This window comes from Leucoraja erinacea, chromosome 4, assembly GCF_028641065.1.
Source record: "Leucoraja erinacea ecotype New England chromosome 4, Leri_hhj_1, whole genome shotgun sequence".
Classification (NCBI taxonomy): Eukaryota; Metazoa; Chordata; class Chondrichthyes; order Rajiformes; family Rajidae; genus Leucoraja; species Leucoraja erinaceus.
Window position 1 is genome coordinate 57,100,278 of NC_073380.1, and position 21,014 is coordinate 57,121,291.

Sequence of the window (21,014 nt, forward strand, 5' to 3'; positions counted from 1 at the left end):
ATCTTCCCCTTTGTGCTACTTATTGTGCATGAGATTGATTTAATAGTATTTATGTATCATATTACCTGATCTGAGAGGATGGAAAGCAAAGCTTTTCACTGTACCTCGGTACGTTATAATAATGAATGTCTAACTAAAATATGAACCTAAGACAATAGACAAAGGTCAATAGGTGCATGAGTGGGCCATTCAGCCCTTTGAACCAGCACCGCCATTCGTTGTGATCATGGCTGACCATCCACAATCAGTACCCCGTTTTTGCCTTGTCCCCATTTCCCTTGGCTCCACTATCTTTAAGAGATCTATCTAACTCTCTCTTGAAGTATCCAGAGAATTGGCCTCCACTGCCTTCTGAGGCAGAGAATTCCACAGATTCACAACTCTCTGGTTGAAAACCTTTTTCTTTATCTCTGTTCTAAATGGCCTACCCCTTATTCTTAAACTGTGGCCCCTGGTTCTGGACTCCCCCAACATCGGGAACATGTTTCCTGCCTCTAGCATGTCCAATTCCTTAATAATCTTATATGTTTCAATAAGATCTCCTCTCATCCTTCTAAACTCCAGTGTATACAAGCTCAGTCGCTACATTCTTTCAACATATGACAATCCCGCCATCTCGGGAATTAACCACGTGAACCTACACTGCACTCCCTCAATAGCAAGATTGTCCTTCCTCAGATTTGAAGACCAATACTGCACACAATACTCCAGGTGTGGCCTCACTAGGACCCTGTACAACTGCAGAACTAAGTATACTTGTTCTTATGTATCTTCCCCTTTGCTCTACCTATTGTACTTGAGTTTGACTTGTATATGTCTGATAGTGTGCAAAAACAAAGATTTCACCGTACCTTGGTACATGTGACAATAATAAATCTCAACCTAAAATAGAATCCTATGTATGATTGTTCTTACGTCTCTATGTTCTACCTATTGTTTGACTTGATTGTATTTATGTGTAGTCTCATCTGATAATAAGTTCATAAGTGACAGGAGCAGAATTAGACCATTTGGCCCATCAAGTCTACTCCGCCATTCGATTATGGCTAATCGCTCTTACCCTCTCAACCCCATTCTCCTGCCTTCTCCCCATAGATCTGTTTGGATAGCATTGCAAGACAAAATGTTTCACTGTACTTCTGTACACGCCAATATAATAACCCTAAAGCTCCAAATTACAAGTAAAAACATTCAGCAGGTCAGGCAGCATCTATAGAAAGTGAAACTTGGTGTTTCTGCTTTAGTTTGATGAACTTTCAACAGAACAATGATGTGGATTGAAAAAAAACAATTGAACCTGGTCAGTCTTCTAAAAGCCGTGTTTACGAGCACTAACATGTGGTGATTCTCAAATACATGACTTTCCTGGGAGCCCCGTCAGCATTCCTGAGTCTGATACTATCGAGTGCCTCAGAATGCCGTGTCTGTGATTACTGAAACAGATGCTCCAGTCTGAATCCAATCTGGAAAAATTAGCCTGATAATTACACTGGAAAACCCTCCCCGTGAGTTTCATGAAATTGCTGCTCTTTGTCTATTAATTGCCAATTAAACTCACTACAGAATATCAGGGCTGGCAGTTAACAGTGTAAGCACATTTTTTAATGAGGGGAGTTATTCCTCTGTAGTGGCACTCAACTATTCCAATCCAGAAAGAGAAGTCGAGGACCTGTTCCTGTCTGGAGAATAATTATGGAAACTTTTTTAATCTACCAAAGTTTAACAACAACTTTTAGTGCTCGCTTCGGCAGCACATATACTAAAATTGGAACGGTACAGAGAAGATTAGCATGGAAATGGGGATTCAAATTTTCTGTGAAAAAGACAAAGATAATGTTTTTTACTAGGAAGAAAATTGGTAGTGAGGTAAAACTAAAATTATATAACCAGGAATTGGAGAGAGTAAAATACTATAAATGTTTAGGTTTATGGTTTGATGAGAGGATTACATGGATGGTTCATATTCAGAAAGTAGTGGACAAATGTAAGAAGATACTTAATGTAATGAGGTGTTTAGTTGGATGTGATTGGGGGGCAGATAGAACAGCTTTGAAGACTATATACACTGGGTTAATTAGATCTGTGTTAGATTATGGTTGTGTGGTGTATGGGTCCGCATCAAGTACTTCTCTTAAGAAAATAGACAACATTCAATATCAAGCATTGAGAATATGTTCAGGTGCAATAAAAACAACTCCAACAGCAGCATTACAGGTTGAAATGGGGGAGATGCCTCGAGAGGAGAAGGATACAGCTTTCATTGAATTACTGGATTAACCTACAGGGCCACAGTCAAGAACACCCAGCACAAGTTACTGTCAAACCATGCTGGGAAAAGGAGAGAAGGGAAACAAAATGTTTTGGATGGACAGTGACCCAGAGAGCATTACAAATCAGCATAGCACAATTAAATGTGGTTCCAACGGTCCCATTACCTTCAATTCCACCTTGGATACTTCCAGATGCAACAGTAGACTTTACAATATTAGAACAGGAAAACAGGGATAAACAACATATATGTATAATTCAGTCATCATACAGGAATACATTGACAGATACTACAGTTTTGTCCAAATTTATACAGATGCATCAAAAGATTCAGTAGATAAAGTAGGAGTAGCATTTATTGTACCAGAATTTCACATCAAAGTAGGGAAGAGGAACAATAATGAAGTCTCAGTATACACAGGTGAAATGATTGCAATATTGTTAGCGGTACAGTGGGTCGAGGATACTAGGCCTTTAAGGACAGTTATTTGTTCAGATTCAAGTTTAGCAATAAAGAGTTTACAGCACAGCCATTCAGATAGTAGATCAGACATTTTGATTGAAATATAACAAACACTATTCAGAATTCAAATGATGGGGCTTACAGCTTACAATCATATTTTGATTGACTTAAGTATTAACATAGGTAAAACTGAAATCAAAGACATTATTAAGCAAAGACTGATGGAAAGATGGCAAAAGCAATGGGAGAAAGAGCGGTAAGGACGGTGGTTCTACAGAGTCCAGAGGAAAGTGGGAGAAATGAGATGTGCAGGAAAAAACAGAAAAGAGGAGACAGTAATTTCAAGAATTAGATTTGGCCACACTGGTCTGAACAGTACACTTTTTATAATAGGCAAGCATAATACAGGCAGATGTGAATACTGTGGGCAAGAAGAGACAATAGAGCATGTCATTGTACATTGTGAGAGGTATGAGGAGGAGGAGAGAGGACGGATGAGTGAGCAGTTCAGAAAAGAAAGAGTACAATTTGATTTGATAGATATTTTGCAAGGGAGTTCATATAAGTGCTATCAAATCCTGTTGCTTTTTCTTAGGGTAACCAATTTGTTCAGAAGGATATAGCTTATTAGTATATGTAATGGTGTTGTTTGATCCACACTCCATGCCAGTTGGTGGCGGTAATGCACCAAAAAAGTTGTTTGCCAACCGCCAAAAAACACTACATAGAAGAAGAAGAAGACAATAACTTTTAATGAACACAGCCTAGTTTAGCTTTGTTTAGTCTAATCCAGTTTAGTTTAGTCCAGTTTAGTTTTGTTTGGATTAAACTGGACTATACCAAACTAGACTAGACTGGACAGCACCCGTAGTCAGGATCGAACCTGGGTCCCTGGTGCCGTAAGGCAACAGCTCTACCACTGCGCAACTGTCTTCCCTTGTGCCACTGTGACGACGTTTTGGGATTGGGACATTTATTCCGACTCCGATATTTATGAGAAATGGGGATGTAGTTTCAGAAAAGGGAAAAGGATTTTTTTAGTTTAGTTTAGTGAATCATCCTAGTGAATCATGGAAACAGGCCCTTCGGCCCACCAAGTCCACGCCAACCAACGATCACCCTAGTTCTATGTTATTTCCAGTTTTGAATCCTACACACTAGGGGCAATTTACAGAAGCCAATTAATCTACAAACATGCACGTCTTTGGATTGTGAGAGGAAACCGGAGCACCCGGAGAAAACCCACGCGGTAATTGGGAGAACATAGAGAGTACCTGTAGTCAGGATTGAACCCGGGTCTCTGGCGCTGTGAGGCAGCAACTCTACCAGCGAAGCCACTGTGCCTTCATTATTTCTTAATACAGGAAAGAGGACGGTTTCTTTATTAAAAAGCAAATTGTCTCCAAGCAAAACGGCTGCATTTTTTTAATTCATTCAAGGGATGCCGACTTCGCAGGCTGAGCCAGTGTTTAATTGACCATCTCTAATTGGCCTTGAGAAGGTGGCGGTGAGCAGCCTTCACGAACCGCTGCAGCCCTTGAGGTGTGGTAATATCCGAATGCTGTTAGGGATGGAATTCCAGGATTTTGACCAGGAAAGAGAGTTTCAAGTTGGGATGGTTTGTGAATGGGATGGCAACTTCAGGGTGGTGCTGTTCCATGTTGCTGCCGCCCAGCGGTCACCCAGTGCACGAGAACTATCCTACACACTCGGGACAATTTACAATTTTACGAAACCAATTTAACCTACAAAACTGTACGTCTTTGGAGTGGGAGGAAAACGAAGCACCCAGAGGAAACCCACGCAGTCACAGGGAGAACATGCAAACTCCGTAGAGACAGCACCCGAAGTCAGGATCAAATCTGGGTCTCTGGTGCGGTGAGCATAAAGGAGGCACTGGCACTTGACGACTATCCCATTCAGACCCTGGTATCTCAACATGTTTGTGTGGAGGTTGGTGAAATGGGCAAAGAGCGAGAGAGACTGAGGAAAGTGCAGTCCCTCACCACCGATTCCAAGCACAAACTAAATCGTTCACAAGGTGAAGCACAGAGCCAAGAGTTGTAGCTGAGCGAGGTACAAGATACCTCATTGCAGTGAGATCTGGCCCAAAACGTTGATCATTGCGACTTAACCCAGTACACGATACAAACATACCATGCACAGTTAATGCAAAGGCATAATTAAGCCAAGTTTCTGCTCTGGATGCATTAAATGATATGCATATTTGTGCAGATGCTAATAACACTCTTTTTTCTTGCATAAACTTGATTAATAATAAAAGCACATATTTATTACCCGTGGGAATATACTGCCTCATTATTCTCTATCTGAATTGTTTCAATGCAGACACTTCCAGCAGCTAGTTCAAACACAATAATTCAACTTTCATGAAGTTTGAGTCTTTATTCTTTCCAACATTAGCATACGATCAATCTTCCGCAAAGATACTGAGGAAAAAACATTTTTTAATTAGATTTTTCTTTCCCGATGCTATATTAACATATTTATATTTTCCTGAAGCACATTGGTGCTTTTTTCTTTTAAGTGTGTCTGATTTTTTTTGTGTGAATTGTACATGATGTTAAAATGTGCTTGTCCTGGGGGAAAGAAGAGGAAAGTTTATTTCACACTTTAAATTCCATATGTGATTTAAAGGCACAACCATCCTAATCAACCGTCTGTAGCCCTTTTGGAAATTAGCATCCAACATTAACAGATGTTGGACAAATTGTTTGGCATATCAATAAGTAATTAAACATTTTTTTTTTACTTTGCCACAATTCAGCAACTCCGATGTATGCCAAATTCTTAAACCACCAGATTTTACAAAATATGTTCCTTCAACTCCGCATTTCATTTTTTTTCAGTTCCGTTTAGTTTAGAGATATGGCGGGGAAACAGCCCATCGGCCCACTGAGTCCGCACCGACCAACGTTCACCCCATACACTAGTGCTATCCTACACCCTAGGGACAATTTATATATTTTACCAAAGCGAGTTAAACTACAAAACTGCACGTCTTTGGAGTGTGGGAGGAAACCGGAGCACCCGGAGAAAACCCACAGGGAGAAGGTACAAACTCCGTACAGGCAGCACCCTTAGTTAGAATCGAACCCGAGTCTCTGGCGCTGCAAGGTAGCAACTCTACCGCTGCGCCACTTTTGTATAATCATCTTGGGCAACGTTTTTTTTTTACATTCTTGCAGTCTGCCTGACTAAAGATTTAGTGACATAGAGTCATAGTCATACAGCATGGAAATGGGCTCTTCGGCCCAATGATCCATGATGACCTAGATGCCCCATTAATGACAATGTTTAAAATATATTTGGAGAGGTTAAGAGGGATATTGTGCAAACATGGGCAGACAGTACAATATGCCCAGGCTTGGCCCATATCTCTCTCAACCATTCCTGTCCATGTACTTGTCCATATATATTTTAAATGTTGTTACTGTACCTGCCTCAACCACCTCCTTTAGCAGCTCATTCCATATATCACTACCACCTTCTATGTGAAAAGTTGCATCTCAGGTCTCTTTTAAAGCATTCCCCCTCACCTACTGTATGCCTTCCAGTTCTTGATTCCCTGCCGTGGATAATAGACCACGTGTGCATTCACCCCATACATTCCCCTCAAGATTTTATACACCTCTATAAGATCACCCCTCAACTTCTTGTGCTCCAAAGAATAAAGTGCAAAAGTATAGAGTTCCTTCAATTATCATTGTTAATGCTCACAGCTAATTGCTCAGTCAGTATAACTCTTCTAATTCTATGATAGACATTGTAGCAGTCTTGTAAAATTGTCGATAAAAGTTATTATTCTTGCTTGCTCACCTCTTTATTAATTACAAAGATTTACTGGTGTTTGATAAACTGAGCCCTGCTTGCCAGTGAACTTGGGTAAAGAATTGCCACAGACGGCTTGGGTCGCAAACTTCATTGTGTCTCAAACTTCCAACACTCCGCTCTCACCTCTCTATCACTTAATTTGATCTCAGTCCTTGTGTTTTCGACCCTCTCTGTTAGGGACATTTTATCCCTCCACTTTACTCTGTCTGTGGCTTTCCGAATTTTACATACCTCAATTAAGTCTCCCACCAAACGGAAACAACGGAAACAAGCCCAGGTTTTCCAATCATTCCTCACAGCTGCAGTTTTCCAGGCCTGGGTTTTATTAGTGACCATGTTGTACTTCACTGCAGTGTTAAAATCGTAAAAACATTCCCCAATCTTATTGAATTTGACCAGCCCCACATTAAGAATGATGACTGTAGGTCTACTGGATGATGCGGCGAGCCAGGAGAACTGCTGCCTCACAGCTCTTGAGACCATGGTTCGATCATGCCCAGGGTGTTGTCTCGGTGGGGTTTGCACGCTCTCCCCATCATTTGCGGCGGCAAGTTGACGCAGCAGTAGAGTTCCTGCCTCACAGCATCGGGAACGCGGGTTCAATCGTGACCATGAGTGCTGTCTGTGTGGATTTTGGACGTTCTGCATGTGACCACATGGTGCAGCTAGTAGAGCCGCTGCCTCATTGAATGTTGTGAAGTTGATTGGGAGTTTCTCAGAATTAATCCTTAAAGGGCCTGTCACGATTTTGTCAGTGTCATTGACTGATGTATCAGATCACCGAAATTTTTTGAACATTTCAAAACCCAGCGGTGACAAAAATATGTTGCGACACTTGAGGAAACACCACGCGTCAATATGTTGTCATGCCGCGTCACTACGCCTTACGCTGCAACTTTTCCGGTGATACATCAGTCAAAGCTAATGGAATGTTGGCCTTCATAACAAGAGGATTTCAGTATAGGAGCAAAGAGGTTCTTCTGCAGTTGTATAGGGCTCTGGGGAGACCACATCTGGAGTATTGTGTACAGTTTTGGTCTCCTAATTTGAGGAAGGACATCCTTCTGATTGAGGCAGTGCAGCGTAGGTTCACGAGATTGATCCCTGGGATGGCGGGATGTCATATGAGGAAAGATTGAAAAGACTAGGCTTGTATTCACTGGAGTTTAGAAGGATGATGGGGTATCTTATAGAAACATATTAAATTATAAAAGGACTGGACAAGCTAGATGCAGGAAAAATGTTCCCAATGTTGGGCGAGTCCAGAATCAGTGGCCACAGTCTTAGAATAAAGGGGAGGTCATTTAAGACTGAGGTGAGAGAAATCTTTTTCACCCAGAGAGTTGTGAATTTATAGAATTCCCTGCCACAGAGGGCAGTGGAGGCCAAATCACTGGATGGATTTAAGAGAGAATTAGATAGAGGTCTAGGGGCTAGTGGAGCCAAGGGATATGGGGAGAAGGCAGGCATGGGTTATTGATAGGGGAGGATCAGCCATGATCACAAAGAATGGCCGTGCTGGCTCAAAGGACCGAATGGCCTCCTCCTGCACCTATTTTCTATGTTTCTATGTTTCTAATGATGCTGGCAGTCGCCGAAAAAAAGTGGGACAGGGTCTTAAAGAAAACTGTAAGTTGAAACATTGAAACAACAGTATAAGACACTGCCAGATTACAGCATAGATGTGGCCCATTTGACCTGTTTACTCAACAAAATATAACCGGGAACCACTGCAAAAGCTCATCAGAATTAGTGGAGGGGGAGACGGGGTGAAGGTTTCAAGTGGATGATCGATAAGCAGACTGAGGAAACTCATGGAGCCACTTGCATGCAGGAGGGGGAGGAACCTAGGAGGACCCAGCATTGAGGGGGGGGGGGGGGGGGGGGGGGGGGGACGGGACTGCTGTGTGGGAGGGGGAGGGGGGATGGGGCGGGGAAACAAGGGGTACCAGATGCGGAAATACTTTGTCACTTTGTAAGTGCCCTCTATGTGGGCACTGTGGTGTTTGGATTACCTTTTCCTCAGACCACAGTATGTGCACCTACAGAACAATGTCTCAAGCACCATCCTGAGCAGCACAGGGGCTCCACAAGGAACTGTGCTGGCTCCATTCCTGTTTACCATCTACACAGCGGATTGCCAATATAACACCAACAGCTGCTTTTTGCAGAAATTTTCAGATGACACAGCTGTTGTCGGCCTCATCAAAGGGGGCAATGAGGAGGAGTATAGAGACACAATTAACAACTTTGTGGAGTGGAGTGCATACAATAACCTCCATCTCAACACCACAAAAACGAAGGAGATAGTTGTGGATTTCAGGAGGGGGAGGAGGAGGACTCAACCAACACCAATCACCATCAGGGGCACTGAGGTGGAGGTGGTCGCCAACCACAGGTACCTTGGTGTGCAGCTTGACAGTGAGCTGGACTGGAAGAGTCATATGGAGGCGGTGTACAGGAAGGGACAAAGTAGACTGTATTTTTTAAGGAGGCTAAGTTCATTCAACATCTGCCAACCCCTACTGTGCAGTGTCTACCATTCAGTGGTGGCCAGTGCTCTGTTTTTTGCTGTGGCCTGTTGGGGAGAAGGCGCCCGCATAGCGGACAAAAACAGACTGGACAAGCTGATCAGGAAGGCCGGCTCAGTGGTTGGGGCTGAGCAACTAACGGTCCAGCAGGTGGCAGAGGCCAGAACTCTGAACAAACTAGGTTCAATAATGACCAATCCCACTCCATGCCCTGAAGGTGATCAAGAGCAGCATCTTCAGTCAGAGACTGATTGCACCAATGTGCAAAACGGAGAGATATAGGAAGTCTTGTATACCAGCTGCTATAAGGTTTTATAATGCACAAAAATAATTTTGGATTTTTTTTAGTATTCATTCATTGTATTTTAACTTATTAAGTATTGAAGCTATCTGTGGAAATGTGTGGTGTTATGTCTGTCTTGAAGCTGTTGTGGCACTGTAATTTCCTGTAAAGGATTATTAAAGGTTATTCAATTCAATTCAATGTGGCGACTATTTGCATATCTTGGGTAAGCAAGCAAAGAATTTTACTATGACTTGTCACATGTGACAATAAAGTATTCATTCATGTGGGCTCAGTAGACTAATTCTTCACACTTGCTAATCGAGGATATGTTTAGGTATGATTCAGATTCAGATTCAATTTTAATTGTCATTGTCAGTGTACAGTACAGAGACAACGAAATGCATTTAGCATCTCCCTTGAAGAGCGACATAGCAAACGATTTGAATAAAAAAAAAAATAATAAGTGTACGGGGGGGGGGGGGGGGGGGGGGGGCGGGCAGTCACCGAGGTACGTTGTTGAGTAGAGTGACAGCGGCCGGGAAAGAGGCTGTTCCTCGACCTGCTGGTTCGGCAACGGAGAGACCTGTAGCGCCTCCCGGATGGTAGGAGGGTGAACACTCCATGGTTGGGGTGAGAGCAGTCCTTGGCGATGCTGAGCGCCCTCCGCAGACAGCGCTTGCTTTGGACAGACTCAATGGAGGGGAGCGTGGAACCGGTGATGTGTTGGGAAATTTTCACCACCCTCTGCAATGCCTTCCGGTCGGAGACAGAGCAGTTACCATACCATACTGTGATGCAGTTGGTAAGGATGCTCTCGATGGTGCAGCGGTAGAAGTTCACCAGGATCTGAGGAGACAGATGGACCTTCTTCAGTCTCCTCAGGAAGAAGAGACGCTGATGAGCCTTCTTGATCAGAGTAGAGGTATTGTGGGTCCAAGAGAGGTCATCGGAGATGTTGACTCCCAGGAACCTGAAGCTAGAAACACGTTCCACCTCCGTCCCGTTAATGTGGATGGGGGTGTGCGTGCCGCCTCTGGACTTCCTGAAGTCTACAATGAGCTCCTTGGTCTTCTTGGAGTTAAGGGCCAGGTTGTTGTCAGCGCACCATGCTGCTAAGTGCTGGACCTCCTCCCTGTAGGCCAGCTCATCGTTGTTGCTGATGAGGCCAATCACCGTTGTATCATCTGCATACTTGATGATGGTGTTAGTACCATGTACAGGTGTGCAGTCATAGGTGAAGAGGGTGTAGAGGAGGGGGCTCAGCACACAGCCCTGAGGAACGCCGGTGTTCAGGGTGAGGGTTGAAGAGGTGTGCTTGTCTAACCTCACAGACTGGGGTCTGTTGGTTAGAAAGTCCAGTATCCAGTTGCAGAGGGAGGGGTCGATGCCCAGGTTACCGAGTTTGGTGATCAGTTTTGATGGAATAATGGGGTTGAATGCTGAGCTGTAATCGATGAACAGAATTCTTACATAAGTGTCTCTGTTGTCAAGGTGGGAGAGGGCGGAGTGAAGTGCCGTTGAGATGGCATCCTCCGTACTCCTGTTCTTGCGGTAGGCAAACTGATAGGGATCCAGTGTGGGGGGTAGGCAGCTTTTGAGGTGTGCCAGGACCAGCCTCTTGAAGCACTTGGTGATGATGGGGGTAAGTGCAACTGGGCGGAAGTCGTTGAGGCTTGCCGCAGTGGAGTGTTTTGGCACTGGCACGATGGAGGTGGCTTTAAGGCAAGTGGGGACAACTGCTTGGGCAAGTGACAGGTTGAAGATGTCAGTCCAGACGTCTGTCAGCTGCGCAGCACAGGCACTGAGCACGCGCCCGGGGATGCCGTCAGGGCCAGCAGCCTTACGTGCATTAGTCCTACTCAGTGCCACGTACACGTCGTAGGGGGTGAGTGTGAGGGGTTGGTGATCGGCAGGTAGCACAGCCTTGATGGCTGTCTCTAGGTTGTCCCTGTCGAAGCGGCCATAGAAGTGATTCAGCTCCTCAAGGAAGGAGGCGTCGCTGGATGTGGGGGTGATGTTGGAGGGTCTGTAGTCCGTGATGGCCTGGATGCCTTGCCACATGCGTCGGGGGTCGGAGTTGTTGTTGAAGTGCTCCTCAATCCTGAGCTTATGGCAGTGCTTGGCCTTCCTGATGCCCCTCTTCAGGTTAGCCCTGGGTGAACTGTAGGCTCGAGCATCGCCTGACCTGAAATGTTAGTCATACTATTTACAGTATGACAACACTGTACTGGACTGTATATAAGAAAAATAATTTCACTGTGCGTTTGCACATGCGTCACTAAAGGCATGGTTGAACTGGTACCGGTAGGCGGCGCGACTCTGGTCAGCAGCGGCCTCTGCAGCTCGTCTGCGTTTTTATTATTTTCTGTCTATGATGCTATGTAGTTTTTGTTATTTTATGTTGGGGTGTGTGTGTTTGGGGGGGGTGGGGGTGGGGTGGGAGGGAGGGGGCAACTTTTAAATCTCTCCCTGCACGGGAGACCCAACCTTTTTCTTGTCGGTCTCCGTTGTCATTGGGGCTGCAAGGAGGTGTGGCCTCCAACAGAAGAAGACCGGGGACTCTGGTGCTGACGACTCACCATCACCGTCGTGGAGCTGGCCGAGTCTGGAGCGGGTGGAGCGGTGGAGGAGCGCTGCTGCTGCTGCCGACCTCCGGAGATTAGGAGGCTGCTACTGCGGGTCTGCGGACGTCGGCACCGGGAGCCTGTGGATCCCTGGAGGGAGACCGCTTTTCAGGGCTCCTGCAACGGCGACTTCTCCCGCCCAAGTGGCGGGGTTGAAGAGCTCCTGGAGCGGGGCCTAACATCACCGCCCCGCGCGGTTTGGAATGGCCGCGGGACTCTGCGAGCGCACGCCGGGGGCTCTAACACCAAGACCCGGTGTGCGACCTCGCATCACCCGGCGTGGCTTTAATGGCCGCGGGACAATCGCCATCGCCAGCCGGGGGGTTTGACTTTGACTCTGACATCGGGGGGGGGGAGAGTGCAGTGGAGAGATAAGTTTTTTTTTGGCCTTCCATCACAGCAATGTGATGGATGTTTATGTAAAATGTAAATTATGTTGTGTCTGGGGTCTATTTGTTTTATAATGTATGGCTGCAGAAACGGCATTTCGTTTGGACCTCAAGGGGTCCAAATGACAATTAAATTGACTATTGACTATTGACTATTGATTGAACCATTGAAAAGATGGAGAAGGACCACAAAGTATTGGAGTAACTCAGCGGGCCAGGCAACATCTCTGGAGAACACGGATGGGTGACGTCTCGAATTGGGATCCAGTCTGAAGAAGTTGTCCCGACCCGAAACGTCACCTGTTCATGTTCCCCAGAGATGCTGCCTGATCAGCAGAGTCACTCTGACACTGTGGATCTTTTTTGTAAATCAGCATCTCATGTTCATTTTTGCTACAGATGAAGAAGAGCTGTAGATTGCAAAGAAAGTAGAGAGGAGTGGAGAGAGCAAAATTATGGTTCTGTGTAAGATGGGAGAACAGGCGGTGATGTTAGGACCTGCGGTTTTTATTTACTTTGACATGATGGTCCCTTGAAAATAAAGCGGAGGACAAGGGCAAGGCTGCTTTATCAAAGGGAGCTGAGGGAATGCTCTGTGTTCTGTTTTACAGATACATGGCTCACCCCCAGCTCCCCAGACTCAGCGGTCTAGCCTGAAGGGTACTCCATCCACCGTATGGACCATACACTGGCATCTGGGAAAGGGAGGGGAGGGGGCTTGTGCCTCATGGTTAACTCTGCGTGGTGTTCATATGTGGCAGTCCTTTCCAACTCTGGAAATATGTGCTCTCCACAGCTCGAACATCTGGTGGTGAAGTGCCGTCCCTTCTACCTTCCAAGGGTATACACCTTCATCATCCTGACCGCGGTCTACATCCCACCACAGGCAGACATCCGTCTGGCACTGGAGGAGCTGCACGCCGTGGTCAACGAACACCAGACGACTTATCCCGAGGCATCTACCACCATCGCTGGGGACTTCAATAAAGCAAACCTTACGAAATCGCTCCCTAACTTCCATCAATATGTCTCCTGCTGCACCAGAGGACCAAACACCCTCAACTACTGCTACACAACCATCAAGGATGTCTATCACTCTATCCCTCGCCCTCACTTCGGTAAATCTGACCAGATTGCGGTACTGCTTCTTCCTACAGGCAGCAATTATAGAGCGCACACCCAGAGGTGAGGACTGTACAGAGCTGGTCCGGGGGGGGGGGGGGGCAGACGAACAACTCCAGGACTGTTTGGAGTCTGTAGACTGGGCAATGTTCAAGGACTCGGCAATGCACCTGAATGAATATGCCACAGTCGTTACAGACTTCATAAAGAAATGTGTGGCAGACTGCATCCCAACAAAAACCTCCCGAGTGTTTCCCAATCAGAAACCTTGGGTGAAATTTGAGATCCGCACTCTTCTAAAGACCAGACACCGCGCTTTCATGTCTGATGATACAGTGGTCTACAAGAGGTCTAGATACGACCTTGGTAAGGCCATCAAAAAGGCCAAAAGGGTCTTCTGCTCCGAGCTGGAGGATGAGACAGATGTTTGGCAGCTGTGACGAGGCCTGAATGCAATCACTTCCTACAAGGCCAAACCAGGAGGTAGCTCGAATGTCGGCGTACCATCACTCCCTGACGAGCTCAATGTGTTTTAAGCACGGTTTGATAGGGAGAACACTGATGTGCCTTCTCGAGCCCTCATTCGCTGTGATGGTATTTCAGTCACAGTCACAGAGGCCGACGTCAGAAAATCCTTCAGAGGGGTGAACCCTCGAAAAGCGCCTGGGCCTGATGGTATACCCGGTCGTGTTCTAAAAACCTGTGCGGACCAACTGGCTGGAGTTTTTATGGACATTTTCAACCTCTCACTTCTGGAGGTCTGAGGTTCCCACCTGCTTTAAAAGGGCATCAATTATACCAGTGCCCAAGAAGAGTAAGGTGATGTGCCTCAATGACTATCGACCAGTGGCACTAACGCCGGTGGTGATGAAGTGCTTTGAGAGGTTGATCATGGCGCAAATCAACTCCTACCTCGACAAAAACCTGGACTCACTGCAGTTCGTCCATCGCCACAACAGATCAACGGTGGATGCGATCTCGCTGGCTCTCCACTCCGCTCTGGACCACTTGGACAACTAAAATCTCATATGTCAGGCTGTTATTCATTGATTACAGCTTGGCATTTAATACAATCATCCCCTCCAAGCTGGTTACCAAACTCGCAGAACTGGGTCTCTGTGCATCCCTCTGCAATTGGATCCTCGACTACCTCATTCACAGACCACAGACTGTTCGTATTGGTGGAAATGTGTCAGCCTCGATAACAATCAGCACGGGAGCACCTCAAGGCTGCGTGCTCAGCCACCTGCTATACTCACTCTATACTCATGACTGTGTAGCCGGTCATAGTGCAAACTCCAACATCAAGTTTGCCAACGACACCACTGTTGTGGGATGTATCACTGATGAGGAAGAGTCAGAGTATAGAAGAGAGATCATCCGACTGACCAAATGGTGCCAACACAATAACCTGACCCTCAACACCAGCAAAACCAAGGAACTGATTGTGGACTTTGGAAGGGGTAGGATGGGGAACCACAGTCCCGTTTATATCAACGGGTCGATGGTTGAAAGGGTCAAGAGCTTCAAATTCCTGGGCGTGCACATTTCTGAAGATCTCTCCTGAGAACACTGCTGCAGTTATAAAGAAAGCACGTCAGTGCCTCTACTGCCTGAGAAGATTACGGAGAGTCGGTATATCAAGGAAGACTCTCTCTAACTTCTACAGGTGCACAGTAGAGAGTATGCTGACCGGTTGCATCGTGGCTTTGTTCGGCAACTTGAACGCCCAGGAGCGGAAAATACTACAAAAAGTAATAAACACTGCTCTGTCCATCATCGGCTCTGACCTTCCTTCCATCGAGGGGATCTATCGCAGTCGCTGCCTCAAAAAGGCTGGCAGCATCATCAAGGACCCACACCATCCTGGCCACACACTCACCCCCCACGCTAACTTCAGGTAGAAGGTACAGGAGCCTGAAGACTGCTACGTCCAGGTTCAGGAATAGCTACTTCCCCACAGCCAGCAGGCTATTAAACTCAACTCAAACAAAACGCTGAACATTAATAGCCCATTATCTGTTTATTTGCACTTTATCTGTTTATTTATCCATGTGTGTATATATTTATATAATGATATATGGATACACTGATCTGTTCTGTATTCATGCCTACTATATTCTGTTGTGCTGAAGCAAAGCAAGAATTTCATTGTCCTCTCTGGGACACATGACAATAAACTCGTTTGAATCTTGAATGGCTTAGCAGTACATTTGCTGCCTTACAGAGACCCGGGTTCAATCCTGACTATGAGTGCTGTTTAACCATATAACCATATAACAATTACAGCACGGAAACAGGCCATCTCGGCCCTACAAGTCCGTGCCGAACAAATGTTTTTTCCCCTTAGTCCCACCTGCCTGCACTCATACCATAACCCTCCATTCCCTTCTCATCCATATGCCTATCCAATTTATTTTTAAATGATACCAATGAACCTGCCTCCACCACTTCCACTGGAAGCTCATTCCACACCGCTACCACTCTCTGAGTAAAGAAATTCCCCCTCATATTACCCCTAAACTTCTGTCCCTTAATTCTGAAGTCATGTCCTCTTGTTTGAATCTTCCCTATTCTCAAAGGGAAAAGCTTGTCCACATCAACTCTGTCTGTCCCTCTCATCATTTTAAAGACCTCTATCAGGTCCCCCCTTAACCTTCTGCGCTCCAGAGAATAAAGACCTAACTTATTCAACCTATCTCTGTAACTTAGTTGTTGAAACCCAGGCAACATTCTAGTAAATCTCCTCTGTACTCTCTCTATTTTGTTGACATCCTTCCTATAATTGGGCGACCAAAATTGTACACCATACTCCAGATTTGGTCTCACCAATGCCTTGTACAATTTTAACATTACATCCCAGCTTCTATACTCCATGCTCTGATTTATAAAGGCTAGCATACCAAAAGCTTTCTTTACCACCCTATCTATATGAGATTCCACCTTCAAGGAACTATGCACGGTTATACCCAGATCCCTCTGTTCAACTGTATTCTTCAATTCCCTACCATTTACGTCCTATTTTGATTTGTTCTGCCAAGGTGTAGCACCTCACATTTATCAGCATTAAACTCCATCTGCCATCTTTCAGCCCATTTTTCCAAATGGCCTAAATCACTCTGTAGACTTTGGAAATCCTCTTCATTATCCACAACACCCCCTATCTTGGTATCATCTGCATACTTACTAATCCAAACGTGTTTGTACGGAGTCCAGTATGACCACGTGGGTTTTTTTCCGGTGCTCCAGTTTCCTCCCACAGTCCAAAGACATACACGTTTGTAGATTAATTGGCTTTGGTTAAATTATAAATGATCCCTAGGGCGTAGCATAGTTTTAATGTGGTGTGCTCGCTGGTCGGCGCAGACTTGGTGGGCCGGCAGGCTTGTTTCTGTGCAGTATCTCTAAAGTAAAGCAGAAGTATGGAGATTTGACATTTCTTCAGTGGAATAAAGGGTATTAAATGCTAATTAAGCAAATTTGGCAGTGATGGCACAAACCAATTGAAAACTGCAACCTGGCATCAATGATCACCTTTAAATTCAATGAAAACTGCACATGGCTAATGGAGTTGAATAGATGCTGATTGTTAATCTGTAGGGACCATTTCTCGTTCCATGCACATAACCAGCTTTGGTGTGAATCGCAAAAAAACAATGGCTCCATTAAACTGATACGAGTCATAGAGTCTTACAACACAGATACAGGCCCTTCGGCCCAACTCACCCATGTCGATCAAGATGCCACATCTAAACTATTCCCATTTGTTTGCATGTACAAAAAAAAGAACTGCAGCTGCTGGTTTATACTAAAGATAGATACAAAGTGATGGAGTAACTCAGCATCTCTGGAGAAAAAGGATAGGTGACCCAAATAGATCGAGTAGATGCACAGAGACCCTTGCCTGGAGTAGGGGAATAGAGAACCAGAGGAAATACAGTGCATTCAGAAAGTATTCAGTCCCCTTCACCTTTTCCACATTTTGTTCCGTTACAGCCTTATTCTAAAATGGATTAAATTTTTTTTTTTTTTTTTAAATCATCAATCTACACACAATAAAAAAGCAAAAACAGGTTTTTAGAAATGTTTGCAAAGTAATTAAAAATAAATAACTGAAATATCACATTTACATAAGTATTCAGATCCTTTACTCAGTATTTTGTTGAGGCACCTTTGGCAGCAACTACAGCCTCAAGTCTTCTTGGGTATGATGCAACAAGCTTGGCACCTGTATTTGGATAATTTCTCCAAATCTTCTCTGCAGATCCTCTCAAGTTCTGTCAGGTTGGATGGGGAGTGTCGATGCACAGCTATTTTCATGTCCCTCCAGAGATGTTCGATTGAATTCAGGTCTGGGCTCTGGCTGGGCCACTCAAAGACATTCACAGACTTGTCAAAAAGCCACCCCTTTGCGTTGTCTTGGCTGTGTGGTTAGGGTCGTTGTCCTGTCGGAAGGTGAATCTCCGCCCCAGTCTGAGGTCCAGAACGCTCTGGAGCAGGTTTTCATCAAGGGTCTCTGTGTACATTGCTCCGTTCATCTTTCCCTCAATCCTGACTAGTCTCCCAGTTCCTGTCGCTGAAAAACATTCCCACAGTATAATGCTGCCAACACCATGCTTCACTGTATGTATGGTATTGGCCAGGTGATCAGCGGTGCCAGGTTTGCTCCAGACGTGACATTTGGCATTCAGGCCAAATAGTTTAATCAGACCAGAGAATCCTTTAGTGTAAGAAGGAACTGAAAATGCTAGAAAAATCGAGGGTGGACAAAAATGCTGGATTCAGCGGGTGAGGCAGCATCTATGGAGAGAAGAAATAGGCAACGTTTTGGGTCGAGACCCTTCTTCAGACTGAAGTCAGGGGGGGGGGCAGAGAAAAAGAAAGGAAGAGGCAGGGACAGTAGGCTTGTGGGAGAGCTGGGAAGGGGGATGGGAAGTAGGGAGAAAGCAAGGACTATCTGAAATTATCTCTAATTTCATATAGTCCTTGATTTCTCCCTCCTCCCCCCCAATCAGTCTGAAGAAGGGTCTTGACCCGAAACATCGCCGATTTCTTCTCTCCATAAATGCTGCCTCACTCGCTGAGTTCCTCCAGCATTTTTGTCTTTTGGAGAATCCATTAGGTGCCTTTTGGCAAATTCCAAGCGGGCTGTCATGTGTCTTTTACTGAGGAGGCTTCCATCTGGCCACTCTACCATGAAGACCTGATTGGTGGAGTGCTGCAGATATAGTTGTCCTTCTGGAAGATTCTCCCATCTCCACAGAGGAACTCTGGAGCTCTGACAGTGACCATCGTATTCTTGGTCACCACCCTGACAAAGGCCCTTCTCCCCCGATTGCTCAGTTTGGCCAGGCAGCCAGCTCTAGGAAGAGTCTTGGTGTTTACAAAGTTCTTCCATTTAAGAATGACGGAGGCCACTGTGGTCTTCAGGACCTGCAAAGCTGCAGAATTTGTTTTATACCCTTCCCCAGATCTGTGCCTCGACACAATCCTGTCTCAGAGGTTTACAGCTCATTCCTTCGTCTTAATGGCTTGGCTTTTGCTCTGACATGTACTGTCAACTGTGGGGCCTTATATAGACAGGTGTGTGCCTTACCAAGTTATGTCCAATCAATGTAATTTACCACTGGTGGACTCCAATCAAGTTGTAGAAACATCTCAAGGATAATCAATGGAAACAGGATGAACCTGAGCTCAATTTTGAGTGTCATAGCAAAGGATCTGAATACGGATGTAAATGTGATATTTCAGTTATTTCTTTTTAATTACTTTGCAAATATTTCTAAGCACCTGTTTTCGCTTCTTCATTCTGGGGTATTGTGTGTAGATTGATGATTAAAAAAATGTATTTAATCCATTTTAAAATAAGGCTGTAACGTAACAAACTGTGGAAAAAGTGAAGTGGTCTCTATGCACTATAGGTTTAAGGTGTGAGGGGAGTGGTTTAATAGGAACCTGAGGGGTAACGTTTTCACACAAAGGATGGTGAGTGTATGGAATGAGCTGCTGGAGGAGGTAGTTGAGGCAGGTACTATCACACAACGTTGATGAAACATTTGGACAGGTACACATGTGGGACAGGTTTAGAGGGATATGGTCCAAATACTGGCAGGTGGGACCAATGTCGATGGGACATGTTAGTCGGTGTGGGTATGGTAGGCTAAAGGGCCTGTTTCCAAGTTGTAAGACTCAATGACTTTATGATTCTGACAATTTGAGGTTACATTTGAAGTACTGTGTTCAGTTTTGGTCAAGCTACTTAGGAATAAAGTCATTAAGCTGGAAAGGGTTCATCGAAGATTTATGAGGATGTTGCCATGACCGGAGGGCCTGTGCTATAGGCAGAGGTTGGACAGGCTAGGACTTCATTCCTTAGAGCCCAGGAGACTCAGGCATGATCTCATAGATCATGAGATGATACAATTATGAGCAAAATGGATAGGGGTAATGCACAAAGTCTTTTACCCAGGGTAGGGGAATTAGGAAACAAAGGACGTAGATTTAAGGTGACAGGGACAAGATTTAATTGGAACACCAAGTGGGTGGTGGGTACATGGAATGGTCTAACAGAGGAAGTAGTTTAGGTTTGAGATATACAGTAAAAACAGACCCTTCGGCACATCGGGTCCACAACGACCAATGATCACCCATATACTCATTCTATCATTCTAGGGGGCATTTACAGAAGCCAATGACCCTAATAAACCCGCACGTCTTTGGAATGTGGGAGGAAACCGAAGCACCCGGAGAAATCCCATGAGGTCGCAGGGAGAGCTGACAAACTCCGTACAGACTGCACCCATAGTCAGGTTCGAACCTGGATCTCTGGCACCATAAAGCAGCAACTCTACCCCTGCGCCACCATGCCGTCCTGAGGCAGGTGCTATTGCAGTGTTTAAAAGATGCTTGAACAGGTACATGGATAGAAAAGGGTTAGAGGGATATGAGTCAAACACAGGCTAGCTTAAATGGAACATCTTGGCATAGGCAAGTTGGGCCGAAGGGCCCATTTCTGTGCTGTGTGACTGTACTCCTGCACACATTGTATTCCACTGAGCATCAGGCCAACAGCTGTGAACAATTTTCAGACAAAGCTATTGCATTTATTTAGCTCCGGCAGAGCGGAACAAACTATTCCCTTTGTACATCCTGCCTTCCAGTTGACATTTGATAAGACACAACAATGCCGACTTGTTAAAGCGAAGATGGACCTGAAGGGAAATTGAACAGAAAATTGATTGGGTTATGCAAATTGGAGATGGAGATCTCTGAGGTTGGTGAGAGGTTTGACGATTTGAATTTAACATGTTTTTTATTGCCGTTGGAATATGATTATTTAAATGTCTGAAGAACTTTTAGTTAAAGCAAACTTAATTGTTGTTATTTGTTGCGTACAAAGTCTCTTGCCCAGAGCAGGAGAATCAAGAGACAGAGGACAGGTTTAATATAAGAGGGGGAAAGATTTAATATGAACCT

General features: G+C 45.1%; 1 pseudogene; it reads left to right on the plus strand.

Moving 5' to 3' along the window:
* The first annotated feature begins 1,735 nt into the window (after window positions 1–1,735).
* On the plus strand, window positions 1,736–1,835 carry LOC129696778 (U6 spliceosomal RNA; annotated as a pseudogene).
* The last annotated feature ends 19,179 nt before the right edge of the window (window positions 1,836–21,014 follow it).